Here is a 24802-nt window from a genome sequence, read left to right on the forward strand (position 1 = left end):
TCATTTCCCTTTCAGGTGTTTCATCACTTGCATATAAACATGCTTTAGATTTATGCGTGTTGATTTTATAGCCTGCTATTTAGCTGAATTCATTGATGAGGTCTGGAAGTTTTCTGGAGGAGGTTTTTGGATACTTTTAATATAGAATCATGTCATCAGCAAACAGTGACAGCTTAAGTTCCTATTTTCCTATTCGTATCCCTTTCATGTCTTTAGTCTGTCTAATTGCTTTGGCTAGAGTTTCCAAGACAATGTTGAATAGAAGTGGTGAAAGAGGACATCCCTGTCTTGTTCCCATTTTTAGAGGGAATGGTTTCAGTTTTTCTCCATTAATAATGATGTTGGCCATGGGCTTAGCATAAATAGCTTTTCAATGTTCAGGTATGTTCCTACTATCCCTATTTTTTCTAGTGTTTTGAGCATGAAAGGGTGATGTGTTTTGTCGAATGCTTTTTCTGCATCAATTGAAATAACCATATGATTCTTATCCTTAAGTGTATTGACATGATGGATTACGTTTATTGATTGATGGATGTTAAACCATCCTTGCATTCCTAGGGATGAATTCCACTTCATCGTGGTGCACAATTTTCTTTATATGTTTTTGAATGCAGTTTGCCAATATTTTGTTAAGGGTCTTTGCATCTATATTCATCAAGGATATTGGCCTAAAATTTTCTTTCCTTGATGTGTCTTTTCCTGGTTTGGGTATGAGGGTGATATTAGCTTCATAGAATGAATTCTGTAGGGTACCCTCCTTTTCTATTTCCTGGAATACTTTAAGAAGTAATGGAATGAGTTCTTCGTTGAAGTTCTTGAGAACTCACCTGAGAATCCATCTGGTCCTGGGCTTTTCTTGGATAGTAGGTTTTTAATGACTTCTTCTATTTCATTGCTTTTTATTGATCTGTTTAAATTGTGTATGTCCTCCTGGTTCAGTTTGGGAGGAGCATATGTCTCTTGAAATTTGTCAATATCTTCAGTAGTTTCTAATTTGTTGGAATACAGATTTTCAAAGTAGCTTCTCATTATGTTATGTATCTCAGTGGTGTTGTTGTGATATTTCCTTTTCATCACGAATTTTAGTTATTTGAGTTTTCTGTCCTCTTTGTTACTGTGGCTGAGGGTTTGTCTATTTTGTTTACTTTCTGAAAGAACCAACATTTGTTCTGTCAATTTTTTGAATCGTTTCTTTTGTTTCAATTTCATTGATTTCAGCTCTGATTTTAATTATTTCCTGTCTTCTACCACTTTTGCTGTTATTCTGTTCTTCTTTTTCTAGGGCTTTGAGCTGTAATGTTAGGTCATTTAGTTGTTGACTTTTCATTCTTTTCTGGAAAGCACTCCATGAAATGAATTTTCCTCTTAGTACTGCTTTCATGGTGTCCCAGAGATTTTGATATGTTGTATCGTTGTTCTCATTGACCTCTAAGAATTTTTTTTATCTCCTCCCTGATGTTTTCTGTTATCCATGTTTCATTCAATAGCATATTATTTACTCTTCAGGTGTTGGAGTAATTTCTGTTTTTTATTTTGTCATTGATTTCTACTCTCAGTCCATTATGATCTGATAGAACACAAGGCAGTATCTCTATTTTTTGCATTTCCTAAGGGCTGCTTTGCGGCATAACATATGGTCTATTTTCAAGAAGGTTACATGTGCTGCTGAGAAGAAAGTGAATCTGCTCGTTGATGGATGGAATATTCTATATATGTCTATTAAGTCTAGGTTATTGATTGTGTTATTGAGTTCTATGGTTTCTTTGGTTGATTTTTGTTTGGAAGATCTATCTAGTGGTGACATCGGTGCATTAAAGTCACCCAGAATTATTGTGTTGTGGTCTATGTGATTCCTGAAGTTGAGAAGGATTTGTTTGATATACCGGAATGCACTATTGTTTGGGGCATAAATATTTACTATCATTATGTCTTCCTGGTTTATGGTTCCCTTAAGCAGTATGAAATGTCCTTCTTTATCCCTTCTGAATAACTTTGGCTTGAAGTCCACTTTACCTGATGTGATTATGGAAACCCCTGCTTTTTTACTGAGTCCATTTGCATGGTATGTTTTTCCCCATCCTTTCACCTTTAGTCTGTGGATATCTTTTTCTATGAGATGAGTCTCTTGCAGGCAGCATACTGTTGGTTCTTCCTTTTTAATCCATTCTGCCAGTCTATGTCTTTTGATTGACGAGTTTAGGCCGTTAACGTTCAGGGTTTTTATTGAGATATGATTTGTATTCCCAGTCATTTGGACTTAGTTTTGATTTTTAACTTGGCTTGGTTTCTCCCTTGAGTGGTTTTTCTCTAAGGTAGTTCCTCCCTTTACTGACCTACATTGTTGTTTTTCATTTCCTCCTCATGGAATATTTTGTTGAGAACATTCTGTAGCGCAGGAATTCTATTTGTAAATTCTTTTAACTTTTGTTTATCATGGAAGGATTTTATTTCATCTTCAAATCTGAAGGTTAGTTTTGCTGGGCATAGGATTCTTGGTTGGCAACCATGTTCTTTCAGAGCTTGAAATATGTAGTTCCAGGCCCTTCTATCTTTTAGAGTCTAGGTTGAGAATTCCGCTGCTATCCATATTAGTTTCCCCCTTTCTGTAATCTGATGCTTTTCTCTCGTGGCCTTCAAAATCCTATCTTTATTTTGAATGTCAGGCATTTTCATTATAATGTGCCTTGGTGTGGATCTGTTGTGATTTTGTGCATTTGGTGTTCTGTAAGCCTCTTGTATTTGATTTTCCATTTCATTCAGGTTTGGGAAATTTTCTGATATTATTTCGTTGAACAGGTTGTTCATTCCTTTGGTTTGTATCTCTGTGCCTTCCTCAATCTCAACAATTCTTAAATTTGGTCTTAATTGATGTCCCATAGTTCTTTAAGATTCTGTTCATGATTTCTTACCATCTTCTCTGCTTGGGCAACTTTATTTTCAAGATTAAATATTTTGTCTTCATTGTCTGAGGTTCTGTCTTCCAAGTGGTCTCATCTTTTGGTGATGCTTTCCATTGAGTTTTTTATTTGGTTGATTGTTTCCTTCATTTCAAGGATTTCTTTTTTTTTTTTTTTTTTTTTTTTTTAAGAATCTCTTTCTTTTTCTTGAAATGGTCTTTTGTTTCCTGCACTTGTTCTTTCAGTTTATTGGTATTATCATTCATTGCCTGCATTTGCTCTTTTATCTCATCCTTTTCTTCACGAATCATCTTAATCATGTATAATCTGAAGTCCTTTTCTGACATTTCTTCTAACATACTGTCATTGGATTCTATTAATATAGAATCTAGATTTGTTTGGATCATTTTCTTCCCTTGTTTTTTCATGTTGTTTATGTATCTTCCCCTCTAGCAGTGCAGGTCTGGGGTATTGCAGATTTCCCCCTATCAGCTTATAGTGGCCCTATAGGTTTCCAAATGCTTTTCTTTAAGGGGAGATCAATAGTAGCAGTGGCCAATTCAGACACTATGCAATTCTAGTCCAAATAGCCCCTATGAGGACAATAATAATATTGTCATAATAAACAGAATGTGTTCAAATATTATCTTCAGTAAAACAAACAGATTTGCAATAAGGTCTACAGTTTCTAATGGAGGACAAAGAGGATGCAGAGGGATGTAGAATGTAGCTATTAATGGGATAAGAAAAGAATATACAAAAGTTCTAGATAATAGAAAGTGTGAGAGTATAATAAAAAAAAAATTGGATGTTAGCATGCAAAAAAGGAAGAAAGAGACTCTGAGGGAACAGGTAAACAAAAGAAAAGAGAGCAAGAAAAGTAAAGAAATAAAAACTTAAAATTTTTCAATAAGGAGAAAAAAGAAAATCTACAGTATATCAGTCATATAGTAATGAAACCTCCCAGTGTTCAGTAGCCTGATGCATGAGAGGTACCTGACAATAAGCTTCAAGTCTCCAGCAGGTTTCTCAGGATGGGATTTGCCCCACCTAAATATCGGAACTATGGCTTCCAGGATTATCCAAGATGGTCGCTCTGGCTTCCAAATATGTTGGCAAATGGGAATCTGCAGCTGAGGGTGTGGATGTGGTCAGCTGGAGGTCCTGGAGGCGGGGTGCGGTTGGTCAAGAAGGGGTTCTGGAGGTCGAGGGAGTTTGATGTGGTTCTGGGATCCTGGAGGCCGGGTGCAATCAGTCAGTCTGGGGTCCCGGTGATAGGGCGCAGTCAGTTGGTTTGGTGGTCCTAGCGGCAGGAAGCAGTCAGTGGATGTGAAGGCCCCAGAGGCAGGGAGTGATCGGTCAGGCTGAGGGATCCTGGAGATGGGGCTCAGTCAGTCTGGCCAGGGGTCCTATGGGGCCTGGCTGTTGTCTCAAAATGGTGGTAGCCATGAGTAATCAAACCTGCAGGTATTATAACTGTGAACTTCCAGGCAACAGCAGGCAGCTGGTGCTCCACTGGTGATGGCGATCAGTTTGCTGATGTTGTGCCCAGCGGCTCAAGACCCCACAAAGACCACCAGAGACCACGATCAATGCAAGCAACAAAGAGTCATTTATTAGCAAGCTTGAGCCTGGTCCTCCGCGCACTCGATAACCAGTGACACTAAGAGGCCCTGAGCCTTTGTTCAGCAGGCTTTTATAATGAAAGGCAGTTTTACAGTGTTCTTTTTAATTGGTTAACATTTGAACGGCTAAACATTAGTCCTCCTCTAGTTGGGTCCTGCCAATCTATTTGATTCTCATTGGGTCCCACCAGAACTGAACGGTCCTAGAGGAAGAAGGGAGGAGGGAAGGGGTGAACTATGCAGGAGATGAGTCGGAATTAGGCCCCCCTGTCCTTGATAGATAAGGTTTCTAGGCAGCTGCACATTTCTCAGACAAATATTTCTTAACAACCTCGATAAGCACGGGGGCCCAGCAGTCCTGGTTGCGCTGTATTGGCTTTGAGGGTGCAGTCGCTACTGCCTGCATCCTGGTGATTAAGACAGTTAGCTGCACAGATATCACCCTGTTCTCAACACTGAATGTTGTCAGACCATCATGAGGTGAACCTTGTGCATTGGGTGATGGATAGGTGTAAGGCGAGAGTCAGGCAAATGACAGATGATAGGTGCCTGACAGTGAGCAATCTGCACTCAAAAAAGGCATTGATATGCTGGCAGACTGCAAGTGATCACAGCAGACAAATGGTGCAAACAGCAGGGGATCGCTAGGCAGCAAAAACTGCCTCACCAAGAAACAGATATCCTCTGCTTGAAACCGGAGTTATAGAGCGACAAGGAACACAGCCTCCCTCTAGTCTGCCATCTTGGATCTCCTCTACCATTTTGAATAACTACTTAAAGTGAAAAAGGTCATCTTATACTATGAGTCAGTATTATTTATCCAGTTCTGAAACTTAATATGGGTAGATAACATAGATAGATAAATTAAAATATACCTACATGTGCTACTGCTCAAGGCTACTGCCATTCTCCTGTGATTCTGTACCCATTTTAAAATAAATTGGACTCAACTTAACTTGCAATGTGTGTATGTATGAGATATGCTCTCTTGCCAATCCATGTCAACATTTCAGATGTTGCAGTAACTGCTTACAGCCAGACTCCATAATCACATGCATTAACAAGATCAGGTTTGTTTCCCTGCAAATGTTATGAGCATTCTGTTTGTGTTCTTATCTCAGACAAATATTAAAACGTAAGTAGGTGTCAATGAAAAATCTCTACACTTCACTAGTGACCTCATGAGAAGTAATATGAATCCAATAATGAACTCTTGCAAAAGTCTGTGCAACCACTCCCTAATTCATTCAGTAGTAATAAAATAAAATGACAAAATAGATTTTAATAGGTTTAATATTATCTTCCCTGTCCTATTAATGTGCAATTTTAGTGTGTAACAAAAAATGAACAGCATGGTATGAAGTTGCTTTTAAAGAATGATGAGATTCAAAATGTAAAATACAATATTTCATGTTCTCTATTTTAGTGCCACATAAAAACTTAGATAAAATACTTCCTAAGAACAGAATGTGATAGTGTTTTTACTGCTCATTTTAAGTCATTTGGTTTACAGAAAGTCCTTGTGGAAATGACAAATATGATGATGTCCTTATTGGTGATTTATGCAAGCAGTTTTCTGGGTGGCCTTGGATTAACCCAGTTCTCCTTTCCTTCCCATCTGCAATTCTCGTTAATAACTGGAGAGTGTGCTGGGATTGCAACATCTTGAGATAGCAGGGAACTGGCTAGGACGGCTCAAGTTCTGTTCCAACTACTCTCTAGAAACAGAATGTCCTTCCACACCTTACCCCACAGTGTTATATTGGCCCCAAGGCATAAAACTCAGAATGAGATTTCTTTCAGAGTCTCTCAACAGCAGGGCAAAATTAGGGAAATGAACAATTGAGATTCCATCTATCTGGTCAGCTTTGCTGAGCCTTAGGGGATCAGCTCACATGAATCTTGGCTTCTGTTGTCTCTGTCTGCCTATCTGTGAGTAATAAGCCTCTCTCATTTAACTCGTGTGTGGGGGTATACTATCTCACCAGACTCACATAAGTTGGTAACCAGGACACAGTAAAGATGCTTTGCAATTTATAAAAATAAATGATTTCCAGTTGTTGTTTAGGTGGATCCACCATGAAATATCCTTATTAAATGAGGATAAATAAGTTTATTTATAAGGATATATATATTTATAAGGATATATATATTTTATATAAAAGTATATATATATTTATATATAAAGATAAATAAGTTTATTATTAAATAAGGATATTAAATAAACTGGTAATGATATTTATTATGATGGAGCAATATATTCAAGATTATATAAATTTAGTTCTGTCAAAATTTATAACTTAGAAGATAGCATTGGTTTTCTTTATACTCTAAAATTGGAAGTTTAAAGTCAAAAGAAAAACTGAATCAGAAACTAACTTTCTTAAGATTGTATCTATAGATGATGATAAAGTAGACCTAGAATTTACATCTGTCCATCCTTTCTGATTCTTTGCATAGACTACACTATCATTCTGCCACCTGGAACAGCTCTTTCCTTTTAAAATGGACCTGCATTAACCCCGATGGAGCACATACATCATGACTGAATCTCTGCTATAATGTTTGTGGGTTTGGTTGTTGTTTTGGTGCTAGAATGTTTAAAGGCAGAGGAAACTCTCCCTTTCTCCTCAAGGGAATAGTAAGATTTGGCAGGGTTTTCTTAAAGTGACAATTAGGAATAAGTATCCAAATTGTGATGAACATAGTCAAGGACCTGCTAGAGTCATGTTCCACCCCACACTTATCAACTGGTGCAGCCATGTATGCAGGTGGCTGCCCAGTATAATGTTCAAAAGAGTGTAGGTGGACTCTAGAGCTAAATTGATTATCTTTAAACCCTATCTCTTCTTCTTAATGGCTATGAAGCAGGCTGTGGCTATATCTCAGTTGGTAGAGTGCTTGCCTCACAGTGCAAGGCCCTGGGTTCTAATGCCCAGCACCATAAAAGAAAAAAGAAAAAAAAAAAGTAGCTGTGAAGCCTTGAAAATAATAGTTTTTCCTTACCTTTCCTTTTTTCGTGTTTTTTAGTACCAAGGATTGAACCCAGGGACACTTAACCACTGAGCCACATTTTCAGCACTTAATTTTTTATTTTGAGACAGGATCTCACTCAGTTGCTTAGGGCCTTGCTGGCTTTGAACTTGGGATCCTCCTGCCTCAGTTCAGTCTCCTGAGTGCTGGAATCACAGCTGTGGGTCACCACTCCTGGCTTACCTGTTTCTTTATCAACCAACAACAATAAAGCAATGTACCTACTTCATAGGATACATTCCTACCTGAAAAGTGATTAGTGCAGTACTTGGAATATGTTTTTAGTATCCCTGAATAAGGAATACTGGCATGCTTTTAATTAAGGGAAGATCAGCTCTCAATATAATATACATCTTTCATTCAAGTTTGTACGATTTTATGTGCCCATGTGATCATCTACCAAAAGAAAAAACAAACAAACAAACAAAAAAACTTATTCTTCATTCCAGAAATTTTTCTGGGCTCCTTTACAGTCAATCTTCTCCTTTGGTTTTACAAGTTTTCTAATTCCAGTCATGTAAATTAGTAAAATATGTTCCTTTATTATTTTTATAGGACAACTTTACTGAGATATAATTCATAGAATATTGAATTTACTTGACATTCTATGGTGTTTACTATGTTTACAATATTTTGAAACTATCACCACAATTTTAGAAAATTTTCATTACCCCCCCAAAAGAAATTCTTCACCCATTCCATATTTGCCTAATGGGTATTATTTTAGCAAAAGTGACTTACTAATCTACATTCCTTATCAAACTGCATAATTCTTTTTGCAGTTTTACACAGGCAAGCACTCTACCACTAAGCTAGGTAAGCACTCTACCATTAAGCTAATTCCCAAAGAGGGTTGAGAGGTTATAAGGAGGGATGGGATAACAGAAAAACAGTGGAATTAATCTGACCTAAATTTCCTTTGTACATATACGAACATACTACAGGGAATCTCACCATCTTATATATCCACAAGGTAATAATTAGGAAAAAAAATCTATAAGCAAATAGCAGGAAGATCAGTAGAGTAGAGGGAAGGAAATAGGAACTGGAGGAAGGGAGGGAAGAAAAATAACTGAAGGGACTGAATTGGAGCAAATTATCTTCCATGCTTTTGTAATTATCCTAAAATGAATTCTAATGTTACATATAACTAAAAAGAGCCAATAAAAATAAATAATTAAATTGCACTTTTGAGATAGACCCAATTGATAGTTATTTTTCCATACTTAATAGCTATTAGATTTAATTTGCCAACATATTTATATATTGACACTTATATTTATGAATATTTTATTGAAATAATATCTCATACTTTATTATCCTTGATTTGAAATGAATATGCTGCTACTTTCTTAAGTTTGAGACTTTTTGTCCTTTCATCTGTAAAAGTTGGCAATGATTTAAATGACATAGTAAATATTAAATTGAAATTTCTCATAATATCTCCAAGTCTTTGTCTTATTTTAAGGAAGATGTCTTATCTATTATTTAAAAATATTTTAAGTAGCTATGAGTGCTTTTAATTTTTTCCCTTGATTTAATTTGAGATCATATTTTTTCCAAGACTATTATATCACAGCTCTAGAACCTAGACAGCCAGACCAAGGTGTCACTGCATTCTATTTCTCCTGAGGCTTCTTGATTTTCAGATAACTGCCTTTTCTCTACATTGTCATAAAGTCCTTTTTCTGTGTCTGTAAACTCTTTTGGTGTTTCCTGTTCCTCTTACCATCAAGACATGTTCTATTGGCTCAGAGTTCCACCCTGATGACCTCATTTAACCTTAATTACCTCTTTGAAGGCCCTTATTATGGATACGGTCACAGTGAAGTTTTAGGATGTTAACATTTGAATTTGGGGGGTAAGCACATATCAGTTCATAATATAATCTACAGTAGCATCCTCTTTTTAATTCCTAATGTTTTTATTTGTACCTTTGCTTTAAATTACCTGTACATTTTAAATGTTTATATTTTGTGATAACTGCATTTTTACATACAGTATAAAATAATAAAGTTATGCCATGCATTTCACTCAATTTCCCCAAATATATCTTCATTATGTACTATTTATACACAGAAATTTGTAAAGTTCACAAAAAATTATGCACACACACACCCTTGTACACATACTACTATAATACTATGGCACAATATTGACATCAATACACTCTAATGATCTTGTTTAGATTTGTCCGGATTTACTTATGTCCATTTGTGTGTGTGCATGTACTCAATTTTATGCAAGATTCTGATGACAATATGTTTTTTATCATATATAACATAAGGTTTCAAAGTATGTATGCATTGTGAAATGTTTAAATCTAGCTGATTAACAAATGAATACTCTCATAATTTTTGTAGTAAAATACTTAACATTCATTCTCTTCACATTTTTTCAAGAACACAAAGTATTGTCATTAAACCATAGTCACCTTGCTGTACAACAGAGTTCTTGAAAAGTGTTCCTTCTATCTAACTATAACTGTGTATCCTTTGACCAACATCTCCTGTTTCTTCTCCCACTCACCCAGCCTCTGATAACCACCATAAAGTTTTTAGATTCCACATATCAGTGAGATTGTGTGCTATTTATCTTTCTATTTCACTTTTTGTAGTTTCTTTCAAGTTCATTCATGGTGCTGCATGTGACAGAATACAGTTCTCTTTATGAATGAATATTTTTCCATTGTGTTTATGTACTATATTTGCTTTATCCATTCATCGTAATAGACAATTAAATGATTCAGTATTTCCATTATTTTGATCACATGTGTACTTTTGTGAATTTACTAAAGACACTAAATATTCCCTAAAGCTACAACCCATCCTGCATTTTATCCTTTGAAAATCACACTCCCTTTCCTTTCACTCCTCTCTTACTTAAACTTTGGCAATCAATAATCTTTCCTGTATTTCTAAAAATTTTTTTTTGCAAGAATTCTGTATAAATGAAATCATACATTATTTAAACTTTTGTGAGCTTTCTTCACTCAGCATAATTATCTGGATAGTTAAGTTTTTTGTATATATGGATGTTTTAATCCTTCTGTCTGTTGATAGTATTCTATGATCTGGAAGCACTGCAGTTTGTAAAACCATTTACCCCCGACAAAGCATCTGTCTTATTTGTAAATTTTGACTATTACGATGAGAACAGTTACAAACATTGGTGTACATGATTTTGAGTGCACAGAAGTTTTCAGTTCTCTGGGGTAAATGTTCAAGAATGGCTAAGTAATATGATAATTTTATGTTTAGTTTAAGAAAAACTTAACAACTGCTTTTGAGAATCACCACAATACTTTACATTCCTATCAGCAGATAATTCAGTTCCTTCACATGGTTCTTAAGCAGTTATTATTACCACTTTTTTTTTCATATGAAGCCATTCTAATAGATATCTTTGAGCTTAATTTGCATTTCCCTAATAATTAATGAAGTTAAATATCTTTCATATGCTTATTTTTTTTTTTTTTTGCTACTTTTTAAAATGGATCATGTGTTCTGGTTTATAATTGTTAAATTTTGAGAATTTTAAAAAATATACCTTAGATAAATCTCTAATAAAAATATATACCTTAGATATAACTTCTGTGTAGATATGTAGTTAATAATTATTGTCTTCCAGTCTATAGCTTCTCTTTTGATTGTCTTTAAAATAATTTGTCTTTAAAATAATCGTTTTAAATTTTGATGAAGTTTAGTCAATTTCTTTTTATGTATCATTGCTTTTGTATTAAGTCCTATATCTCAAAGATTATCTATGTTTTCTCTATATGTTTTATAGTTAAATCTATAATCCATTTTGAGTTAATGTTTGACATAATATGTGAGTTTCAGGCATGGATTACTTTAGAAAGACTGTCTGTCCTTCCTCCATTGAATTGCCTTTGCCCCTTATTAAAAAAAAAAATAGTTGAGCATATTTATATGGATCTACATCCAGGTTATGTATCCTGTTCTATTGATCTATGTGTTTATCACTCTATCAATACCATACTGTTTTGTTTGTAATAATAAAGATACCAACTCCTTTCAATTCAGTCTTTTTCAAGATTGCTTTTACTGCTAGGCTTATAACTTTCAATATATATTTTAGAATGAGTTTGTCCATGTCAGCACAAAAACTTCTACGGTGTTTTTTTAGAAGAACTTCATTAACCTATAAAAATGATGAAGATGGAAGTATAGGTATGGCTATTTGAGACTTCTTGTTTTTTAATTTATCAGATTTGCAGGCTTTTTAGAAAATTATGTTTTATACCTCTTATCAAACAACCAATTTTTGGCATGTTTCTATTCTATTCTCCGTGTCTCTTAATCCTTTCATTGCATTTTATGCAATTATTACTTTTATCTTTCAATTCTCCGATCTTTCTTTCAGTTCTCTCTATTCACTAAGCCTTCAAATAAATTTTAAGCATGAATTATTATAACCTTACAGCTCTATATACTACGCAATATGCTTTTTCAAATAGTTCGGTCTATGCATTTTTACTTTAAACAAGCATTTTTTCTGGTCTCAGTAAGATTTATTTCATTATCCATAGATTTTTGCATCTGTTTGTTCTGTTATTGCTGTTGATTCTCATATGCATTTTTCTTGTATTTCATTTAAAACTTCTTTAGGCAGAATTCATTGATGCCCTAACTGAAATTTAATTTTTCTATAATGGTTTTAAATTTATTCTTACCAATTTTATAATGATACTACATCCTGGGAACCCATTTACATTATCTGTTTGGAATTTTTGGCACCACACAATGTGATTTTAGAAAGAAAATCCATGGAAAACTGCCTTTGTGTTTCTTATTCTTAAGCACTTTTGTTTCATCTCTTGACCACCATTCTCATGCCCAAGATCAAGACGGTTCATTTTTTAACCCCTTCTTTTATTTCTCCTGTATCCTTCAAATTAGGGAATATTTCTTTGATCAACCTGATTTTTAGAAGGAATAATACTTATTAGCTTCTCCAATTTCCAAAGTCTTGGAAGTCTGTTTGCATACTTCTATCAGCAAACACTGACATTTTATAATTTTTCAGTTATGTGTACATATGCATACGTATATACATATATAATCATTAACATTTCAAAATATAATTTGTACATTTATCATCAATCATATCACTCTCCATTTTTTTAATTATCTTTATCATCACAAATATTTTGGGTCTGAATCTTGTCATATTATCTAAGTTCTTAATTTGAAATGTGTTTTCAGCAAGACTTAACACAGGGAGTCAAAGAATGTCAGTTCTGCTCTTTTCTATTTTATTTACTTGGGTTATAAATTTATCTGCATAGTGCTTGTAAAAAACTTCTTAATCCCTTGTCTATTTAAGAGGCTTAATTGAATTTCAATCAGAAAAAAGACTATCTAAAAACCCACTTAATTAGGTATAAAGAAACTATAATTTCATGTGATATGATGAAAATGAATGAATCCATAAAAATGATTCAGTCTCATTTTCAGAATGTGAGCCTCTATTTTTCTTTCAGATATGTATTATTCCACATTTGCTTACTATAATGAAATGACTGAGGCCATATAACTTTGTAAGAACATATAACTTTGTAAGAACAAATGTTTATTTTTTTAAAATAAATTTTCATTTGTTCTAATTAGTTATACATGACAGTAGAATGCATTTTTACATGTCATACATGAATGTTGTATAACTTCTCATTCTTCTGGTCATACATGACATAGAGATAAACAGGTCATGTTATCATATACGCACATAGGGTAATAATGTCTGATTCATTATACTATTCTTGCTTCCATAATATCTCTTCTCCTGCCTCCATAATATCTCCCCTCTCTTCACTCCCCCATCTAGTTCAAGTTATGTTATATTCTTCTTCCCCACTTATTGTGAATTAGCATCAGCATATCAGAGAAAACATTCAGACTTTGGTTCTTTGGAATTGACTTATTTCACTTAGCATAATATTCTCCAGGTTCAGCCATTTGCCAGCAAATGCCATAATTTCATCTTCTTTAAGGCTGAGTAATATTCCCTTGTGTACACATACCACAATTATTTTATCCATTCATCTATCGCGGTGCACCTAGGTTAGTTCCATAGTTTAGCTATTGTAAATTGAACTGCTATAAACATTGATGTGTTATAAACACTGTAGTATACTGATTTTAAGTCCTTTGGGTTCTGATTTATGATTTTTAAATTTTGAGAATTTTAAAAAATATACCTTAGATAAATCTCTAATAAAAATATACATATACCTTAGCTATAACTTATGTGTAGATATGTAGTTAATAATTATTGTCTATAACTTCTCTTTTCAAATTATGGTTCCATTCCAAGTTTTCTGAGGAATCTCCATACTGCTTTCCATATTGGTTGCACCAATTTGCAGTCCCACCAGCAATGTATGAGTGTACCTTTTTTCCCACATCCTTGCCAACATTTACTGTTCCTTGTGTTCTTGATAATTGTCATTTGTCTGGAATGAGATGAAATAAATCTCAATGTAGTTTTGGCTCGCATTTCTCTAATTGCTAGAGATGTTGAATGTTTTTTCATGTATTTGTTGATCGATTGTATTTCTTCTTCTGTGAAGTGGATGCTCAGTTCCTGAGCCCATTTATTGATTGGACTATTTGTGTTTCTGGTGTTAAATTTTTTGAGCTTTTTATGTATTATGGAGATTAATGCTCTATCTGAGTTGTAGGTGACAATGATTTTCTTCCGTACTGTAAGCTCTCTTTTCACATGATTGATTGTTTCCTTTGCTGTGACAAAGTTTTCTAGTTTGATTCCATCCCATATATTGATTCTTCATTTTACTTCTTGATGTTTAGGTGTCTTGTTAAGTAAGTCAGTTCCTGAGTTGAAATAGTGGAGATTTAGGTCTACTTTTTTTCTATTAGATTCAGGATCTCCATTATAGTATCTAAGTCCTTGATCTACTTTGAGTTGATTTTTGTACAGTGTGAGTTAATTTCACTTTTTTACCTACAGATTTCCAGTTTTCCCATTTGTTGAAGAGGTTATCTTTTCTCCAATGTATGTTTCTGGCACCTTTGTCTAGTATGAGAAAACTGTATTTATGTGGGTTTGTCTCTGTGTCTTCTATTCTGTACCATTGGTCTGCATATTTGTTTTGGTACCATGACCATGCCATTTTTTTACTATGACTCTATACTACTGGATAGAGCCTAAAAAAAAAAATCTAAACAAAACAAAAACCAAAGGTTTATTTCAACAACAGTTTTGAAGGGTGGAAGTCCAAGTGACATAGAGTCAACTCTGGCATGGGCCTCATGGTAAAATGGTAAGAGTGTGTGCTGGAGAAAAGAATGACATCTTGAAACTGGAAGCTAGATAGTGATTCAAGGGTCAGGCTTTTTAAAAATACTCATTCTCAAGATAACGCATTGGTCCCTGGAAAGCTCCTTTAATCCTTTCTGAGGGCATTTTCTCCAGTGACATAATCACGTCTCACTAGGCCATACTGCTTAAAGGTCCCACATCACCACCCTGAGAACCATGCCTCCCACAAATGAACATTTTGAGGACACATTGCAAACCATACCCAAACCACAATAAGACACCAGGACACATGCGAACCATACCCAAACCACAGTAAGACACCAGGACACCTGCGAACCATACCCAAACCACAGTAAGACACCAGGACACCTGCGAACCATACCCAAACCACAGTAAGACACCAGGACACCTGCGAACCATACCCAAACCACAGTAAGACACCAGGACACCTGCGAACCATACCCAAACCACAGTAAGACACCAGGACACCTGCGAACCATACCCAAACCACAGTAAGACACCAGGACACCTGCGAACCATACCCAAACCACAGTAAGACACCAGGACACCTGCGAACCATACCCAAACCACAGTAAGACACCAGGACACCTGCGAACCATACCCAAACCACAGTAAGACACCAGGACACCTGCGAACCATACCCAAACCACAGTAAGACACCAGGACACCTGCGAACCATACCCAAACCACAGTAAGACACCAGGACACCTGCGAACCATACCCAAACCACAGTAAGACACCAGGACACCTGCGAACCATACCCAAACCACAATAAGACACTAGGACACATGCAAACCATACACAAACCATAATAAGACACCAACATACTGCACCTAACACAGGAGCATATGTCTCAAATGAAGGCCCAAGTGTCAATATTTAAATTAATATTAGAAAAATCTACTGTTTCTTTTTTATGTAGAACTAAATAACACTTGAGTTCTTTTTTTCACTTCTGGACTCCAACAGCTTACTTGTGACTTGTTCTAGGTTTTTTGGACCACACTTGGAGATAAGATGGTTAAAGATGGAAGCAAAGTAAAGATTAAGTTTATTGCAGATACGAAGTTTAGGTGTTAAAATATGTTGCTGTTAAACCTTACAGGTAATGTGATCTTACATTCATTCCAGCTGGAAAAACCTGAGAAAATTAGCACTGTTTAGAATTATTTACCCTAAGTTTATGTTCATTCTTTTATACTCTTAATATTTCACATGCTTTTTAGGGTAATTTTCTTGATTTTTGATAATTATTATGACATCTGTAAGTAATACGATTTAATTACTTTCTTTGCACATGGAGTTATATTTCAGAAACTGGGAATAAAAGGGGAAAAAAAGAATTCAATTAGTAACCAGAGGGAGAAATCTGCCCAAATTGGTTTTTGAAATTGCTTTGAAAAGGATAAGACAAGAGTAAGTGAAAATTATGAAAAAAGTGTTTCTAATTCAAAGAGACATTTCAGAAATATTTTTATCCCATTGTATAACTGAAATTGTTCATAATTGAACCTCATTTTAAGTAAAAGTTATCAATAATAATCAGAAAAATAAAATATTTAATTTATTTTAATAGAAATAAGATCAGGTAAAACACATATCCTGAAAATAACCTATCCAGAGTATTGTAGGATGGGGTACACACTTTATGTTATTTTTTTGTATACTTGTTATAATAAATATGACTAAACCTATGGGATTAGTGTATAACTATTTTAAAAGAGAATTGGAACAGAATTTCATGTATGCATGGTTGGTGTAGATATAAAGCCCTTCATGGAAGTATTAGAAGATGGATGAGAAAAGCAATAATTTTATAGTATTAAAATAACAATACTATATTTTTATAGTGCCTCTGTGGTGCCACTCTTAGATCAACAAGTTTGCATTGAAGTTTAATGTAAAACGAGAGTTTCTTAAAGAACATTCTATAATGCATCGTCACATTTTACAGATTTTATAAGGTATTGATATCAAATTATTCACTGAAACCTAAGCAGTGGATGAAAGCAAACAATAAAGTTAATAACTACTTGGTGATTCTACAGGAGAAAAGTAAATTTGAAATAGTTCACCCAAGAAAACTATAGCACATTTGAAAAATTGAAATAGGAAAAACAATAGAAAAGGTGCCAATAGCTTTAATCAAGCAGAAGACCATGGAGGGGAATATTTTACTTCCCTCAGCTCTTACTAATAAACCATGAGAAAATTAATGTATCTCATTCCTGCATGGAGCGGATTTATAAATGCTTGCCCACTGTTTCCCTCACAGTGCTGCTGGGAGTTCCACTGGCAAGTCACTGTTTACCAGTACTTTGAATATTGTCTTATACATATGCATTCCCGGTGTCTTAATTCTTATTTTGGTTTAACTGAAAGGGCTCATATTTAAACCTGTAATATGACAATCAAATTTTGAAGAACGATAAGTCATTTTAAGAATTTGATCAATAGGACCACAGGCTATTTAAGAAGACAGGGAGTCTTATGAATGTGTATAAATTATGAATTGTGTCGAGGCCTTGGAGATCACATAATATTCTTAATATCATTTCAGTGTGCTCTAAACAGGCAGTTGATTATTTTTACCCAAGATGGATAGAGAGGAGGGTGATGATACATTAGATTTCTGTGGTAAGGATTTTTCCTTTAGGAGTGTGGCATCAGAAATAATATTGAGTTTTAAAGGAGGATTAGTTGCCCAGTGGTCAGTGAGACAGAAAATTCTAATAAGCTTTCTTATTACTCTAAAAATAATGAAACATAACAATCATTTTAAGAGGTTATTTTTGACATTACTTTGATGTTGATAGAAAGCAGAAAAATATGTCTGTAATTTCTGGGTCTTTGCTTACATGCTTGAGAGTTTTTACAGATAAATGACCTGCTGTGTTACTTACTGTTCTATTGATCTACTATTGCATGTTAATCCTCATACCACAGTCAGGGAATATGGTGATAGATGAAACACTATGTTTTATATATGTTTATATAGAATATTTTAAATCAAATGAGTGATAAATGTACACAGAACTAAATGGCACATCCTAATACAGTAGCAATAAACAAAAATGCTAGGAGATGTAATTGGAGCAAAATATTATTTATTAATTGATCAGAAAATTATTTTATCAATGAAATATCTTGTTATTTTCTTTGGTTTGAATATGGATTTGATTGCAATTTGTACATACTCAAGAGAGGGTCTAAAATCACAGAAATATTTGACATATTATTACTATACATTTTTATAGTAAAACCAAGTTATCCAGGTGTTTCTTTGATTTTTTCTACTTCAAAATGTTTCATTTGCATCTTCTAAAAGCAACATCTGTTCTTGAAAAGCATTGAATTTGCTTTTGCACTTTCTTTTCATGCTTCTATATTCAAATAGCACAGATAAAATAATATTAAGGGTTTTCAAGATGGCAGAATAGAGAAGGTTGCTTTCCTAATTGCTCAATGGTGTGAAACCAAGAAAGCAGACAGGCAAGTTTTCAGCAAGGTGGGGGAACCAAAAACAGTGGGGGTGAGGCTTTACTGGATTTTAATATTGGACATTCAAAGCAGATCTGGGATTCAGGAAGTTTAGTATAATAAATTAAGAAAGAAATCTCCAGCGCCACAGTTGCTATCATGGCAGAAGGCACCAACCAGAGCAGTCCCTCTGTGAGCACAGAGGATGGATAAGAGAATCAAAAGAACCTGCATTTTTACGAGGACTGAGACTTATCTAAGTATGGAGAGTTTAGAGATCAGAGAGACTGCCCAACTCAACCCAAAGGTGCACTGTACAATATCCTTGTATGGAAAGAAACCACATCTCTCCCAGTGGTGTGTGGAGGACAGGAGAATGGAAATATTTTACAGCCACAGCAAGGGACTGGCGGTTGAGGGAGCTGATTTCTGGAACACCTGAGTCTGGCCAGAAATACTGGCCTGGTGAACCCATAATGCATGACAGAGTGGCCTTAGTAATCAGGAGAAAATCAAACATGGAAAGAGGTTTACACAAGGGAAAATTGGTCACAGAAACCCATCCAGCTCTCCTCTCCCCCTCCAATCTGTTTGCTTATAGGACCTTCTGACAGATGCACCTGGCTAGGAATTTGAAAGGACAGGGTTGGTGGAGAGATTGATTTTGGAGATTGAACCCCAAACCAGGAAACTTGGGATTCTCAGGTCATATAATGGACCAAGAACTGGCTCCTCCACCACACTAGTGGGACCCAGAGGAGTTCCCTAGGTCTTTCAGCATGAAGTGGCAATTGCTAGGTGTGCTAATTTAAAATCTCCAGACCAATTGGCATCTTGCAAATAGCCTGGAGCCTACCTAAGCCTAAACCATGCCTCCAGGAATTATGCCTACAGGATTACCTCTCTCAGTTTAGCAATCTGGAGGGTAGAGCATCATGCTTAAGATGACCCAACCTAATACTGTTGAGATGGGAAACAGAATATTTTGAACTCCAGCAGAAACAATTCTTTAACTTTTCATGGAGATCTCTTTTATCTCTGATTAATTGTGACCTTAATGGTTCAGGTACATTTATACATATTCATATTTGTTTCTTTTCTTATTTCTAGCATTTTTGATAGCAGTTGTTTTCATGGATCAGTTTTTTTGAGGACTAGTTTGATTAGTATATTTTAGTTTTGATTTATAATTTTTAATTTTTTTATTGGTAATTTTTAAAATTTTACTATATATATATAAGTATATATCTCCCTTATGTTTCCTTTGAATTTTTTTTCACTTTTCTTCTGCTAACAATAGAACAGCTATTGTTCTTTCACTTTCTTTTTTTTTGTTTGTTTGTTTTTTTGTTTTTTTTGTTTTTTTTGGTGGTGCTGGGGATTGAACCCAGGGCCTTGTGCTTGCAGGGCAAGTACTCTACCAACCGAGCTATATCCCCATATCCCCATCCCTCTTTCACTTTCTTTAAACTTTTATTTCTGTCCTCTTTCCTGTCCCTCATAATTATCACATACTATATCACCTCTGTTTTCTCCCTGTTCACCATTTGAAATTGTAAGCACTTTTCCAAATTTACTGTTTTTATAACTGTTCATATCAATTCTGTTTAGTGTGACAATATTGTAGATGTCATAGAAGGAACTGCTTGGTTTAATTCTATATATTATTTATATTGGTTGTTATTATTTGTCTCCTTCTAAATGTCAAGGTACTGAAAATTTTAGGGACACTTCAAGTTCACAGAGTAGAAACTACTGCCTCACAGCCTTACTATAAGATAGGAAGACACACAAAGAACATTAAAAAGCAAGGGAACAAATCACCCCAACAAACCAAGATACTTCAGTAACAGAATTTATCCACACCACAGTGGAAGAAATTTCAGTGAAGGAAATTAGAATGTGCATAGTTAAACTAATCTGTGAGGTAAAAGACAATATAAAGAGTGAAATCAGAGAGAAAATATGGGAAGTGAAAGATCACTGCATTTAAGAGAGATTCTGGAAAAAAATTAAGCAGAAATCCTCAAAATGTAGGAATCAATAAACCAAATTAAAAATTCAATGGAAATCAATATCAAAAGAGTAGACCACTTGAAAGACAGAGTTTCAAGCAATGAAGATGAAATATATAATCTTGAAAATAAAGTTAACTATGGAGAAAAGATGTTAAGAGACCATGAACAGAACTTCTGAGAAATATGGGATAATTTTAAATGACCAAATTTAAAATTTATTGGGACAGATTAAGGTTCAAAGATGAAAACCAAAGGCATACATAATCTTTTCATGGAAATGATATCATAAAATTTCCTAATTCTAAAGAATGGTATGGAAAATCAGATATGGAAGTCTTCAGTGTACCCCAAATAAACAAAATTACAACAAACTTACATCAAGGCACATTATCATGAAAATGCATAACATATGGAATAAGAATAGAATTTTAAAGCCTGCCAGGGAAAAATGACAGGTTTCATTTAGAGTGAAAATAATATGGATTTTAGCTGATTTCTCAAACCAGACTCTCAAAGCTTGGAGGTCAAGCTGTAAAAGAAAATAGTGCCAGTGAAGAATACTATACCCATCAAAATTAAGCTTCAGAATTGATAATAAAATAAAATCCTTCCTTGATAAACAAAAGTCAAAAGAATTCATGACTAGAAAGCCTCCTTTAAATAACATACTCAATAAAATATTTCAAGGAGAAGAAATGAAAAATAAAATATAAAACCAGCAAAGGAAGGAACTCCACTAGAATAGTCAAACAAAGGAGAGACTAATTTAAATTGAAAACTGGAAATAAATCAAAATGACAGGGAATAAAATCATTTTTCAATAATGACATTGAATATAAATGGCTGCTTAATAATCATAAGATATAGACAGGCAGATTGAATTAAAAAACAAGACCCAATGGTATGCTATCTTCAGGAGACTCTCATAGGCAAAGACATCCACACACTGAAGGTAAAACAAAATTAAAAAAAAAAAAAAAAAAAAAAACAAAGCTTATTCACATCGGTCTCATAATACCCTCATATCAGAAAAAGTGAACATCAAGCCAAAGTTAATGAGAAAGGACAAAGAAAGGCATTTCATATTGCTTAAGGGAAGTATACATCAACAAGACATAAAAATCATAAATATTTATGTCCCAAACAATAGATCATCTATATACATCAAACAAACTCTTCTCAATTTCAAGAATCAAATAGACAAACAACACAATAACACTGGGTGACTTTAACACACCTCTCTCTAGAGCCTGCAAACAAAAAACTAAGTGAAGAATCTATAGAACTAAAAAATACAATTAAAAACTTAGACTTAACTGACATATATAGAATATTTCATCCATCAGAGACTGAATACACTTTCTTTTTAGCAGCACATGACCTCTCTCTAAAATAGACCATATCTTAGGCCACAAAGCAACTCTTAGCAAATACAAAGAGATAATAAGTTGCTTTTTATCAGATCATAATGAAATGAATTTAAACCAAAGATAAAATAAAAAATAGAAGCTACTCTAACACCTGGAGACTGGATAATATGCTATTGAATGATGAATGGTAGCAGAAGAAATCAGAAATAAAATTAAAAAAAAAATACTTAGAGGTAAATGAGAATAGTGATACAACATAGCAAATTCTCTGAGACACCATAGGCAGTTCTAAGAGAAAAAAATCATTGCACCAAGCTAATTCATTGAAAGGATAAAAAGTTGCCAAATAAATAATGTGGCATTACATCTCAAGGCCCTCCAAAAAGAACAAATCAATACCAAAAGCAGAAGACAGAAAATAATTAAAATCAACTGAAATTAATGATACTGAAACAAAAAAAAAAAAATCAAAAAAATCAATGAAACAAAAGTTGGTCTTTGAAAAATAAATAAAAGTGATAAACTCTTATCCAAGCTAATGAAGAGAAAAAGAAAATTCAAATTACTAAAATTTGTGATGAAAAAGGATATATCACAATGGACACAGTTGAAATACAGATAATAATCAGAAACTACTTTGAAAATTTATACTCTAATAAAACAAAATTTTGAAGACATCAAGAAATTTCTAGAGATATATAACCTACCCAAATTGAATCAGGAAGACATAGAAAATTTAAACAGATCAATTTCAAGCAATGAAATTGAAGACACCATCAAAAGCCTAACAACAAAGAAAAGTTCAGGACCAGATGGATTCTCAATTGAGTTCTACCAGCCCTTCAAAGAAGAAGTAACAACAATCCTCCTCAAACTATTCCATGAAATATAAAAGGAGGGATCCCTTCCAAACTCATATCACCCTAATGCCAAAACCAGAAAGACACATCAAGGAAGAAAAATTTCTGACAAATATCCCTCCTGAATATAGATGCAAAAATTCTTAATAAACTATTGACAAATAGCATACAAAAATGTTAAAAAGATAGTGCACATAATCAAGTGTGGTTCATTCTAGGGATGCAAGTTTGGTCCAACATACAGAAATCATTCAACATAATTCATCACATCAACAGACTTATAGACAAGAATCACATGATTATTTCAACAGATACAGAAAAAGCATTCTGTTCACGTTCAAAACACTAGAAAACTAGGTATAGTAGGAACATACCTCAACATTGTAAAAACTGTATAACCTTAACAAAGGGCAACTTTTCTAAGTGGAGAAAAGTTGAAAGCATTTTCTCTAAAAACTGGCACAGGACGGGGATGTCCTTTTTCACCACTTCTAGTCGACATAGTCCTGGAAACTAGCCAGAGCAATTAGATGAAAGAAAGTGATTATGAATAAAAAAGGAAGAACTCTAAGTATTTGTCTATGATACAATTCTATATTTCAAAGACCAAAAAAACTCCACCAGAAAACTTCTAGAATGCATATATGATTCAGAAAAGTATCAGGATATAAAATTAACACACATGAATCAGTTGAATTCCTATAGATCAGTGATGAATCAACTGAAAGATAAATTAGGAAAACTATCCCTTTCGCAATAGCATCAAAAACAAATATTTGAGAAACAATCCAACAAAAGACATCTTCAGTGAAAACTATAGAACACTAAAGAAAGAAATTGAAGACCTTAGAAGATGGAAAGATTGCCCATGTTCTTGGATAGGAAGAATTAATATTGTCAAAATGGCCATACTACCAAAAGTGCTATAAAGATTTAATGCAATTCCTATTAAGGTTCTAATGATGTCTTCATAGAAATAGAAGAAAGTCATAAAATTCATTTGGAATAAGATGCCCAGCATAGCCAAAGCAATTCTAAGCAAGAAAAGTGAAGCAGCAGACATCACAATATCAGGTTTTAAATTACACTATAGTATAGAGATAGTATAGAGATATAGTAACAAAAACAGCATAGTATTGGCAGCAAAATAGACATGAAGACCAATGGTAAAGAATAGAAGACACAAAAATGAGTCCACATAAATACATTTATTTTATATTAGACAAAAGTGCCATAAAATACATTGGAAAAAACATAACCTCTTCAACAAATGGTGCTGGGAAAACTGGAAATCCATCTATGTAGCAAAATAAAATTAGATCCCTATCTCTCACCCTGCACAAAATTCAACTCAAAGTAGATCAAGGATCTAGGCATTAGGCCAGAAACCCTGCACCTAAATGAAAAAAAAAAAGTAGGCCCGAATCTCCATCATGTTGGCTTAGAAACCAAATTCCTCAACAGGAGTCCAAATCAAAAGTAAAATCAAGAACCAATAAATGGAATGGCACCTAAAAAGTTTCTTCACAGTTAAAGAATCAATCAAGAATGTGAAGAGAGATTATACAGAATGAGGGAAATTTGCCCCAGCACCTCAGATAGAGCATTAATCTCCAGAATCAAAAATCTTAACACCAAGAACCTAAATAACCCAATGAATAAATGGGCAAAGGAACTGAATAGGCACTTCACAAAAGAAGAAATAGGATCAGTCAACAAATATGTAAAAAAATTATCAACATCTCTAGCAATCAAAGAAATGCAAATTAAAACTACACTGAGATTTCATCTTATTCCAGTCAGAATGGCAATCATGAAGAATACAAGCAACAATAAATGTTGGCAAGAATGTGGAGAAAAAGGTACATTCATACATTGCTGGTAAGATTGAAAGTTGGTACCACCACTCTGAAAAGCAGCAAGAAGATTCCTCAGAAAACTTGGAATGGAACCACCATTTGACCCAGTTATCCCACTCCTTGGCATATTACTCAAAGGACTTAAAATCAGCATACTACAGTGACACGGCCACATCAATATTTACAAGCAACTCAATTCACAATAGCTAAGCTTCAAAACCAACCTAGGTGCCCTTCAAAAAATGAATGGATTTAGAAAATATGGTAAAGATACACAATGGGAATATTACTCAACCATAAGGAAGAATGAAATATGGCATTTTCTGATAGATGG

The sequence above is a fragment of the Sciurus vulgaris genome, assembly GCF_902686455.1.
Source record: "Sciurus vulgaris genome assembly, chromosome: 1".
Classification (NCBI taxonomy): domain Eukaryota; kingdom Metazoa; phylum Chordata; class Mammalia; order Rodentia; family Sciuridae; genus Sciurus; species Sciurus vulgaris.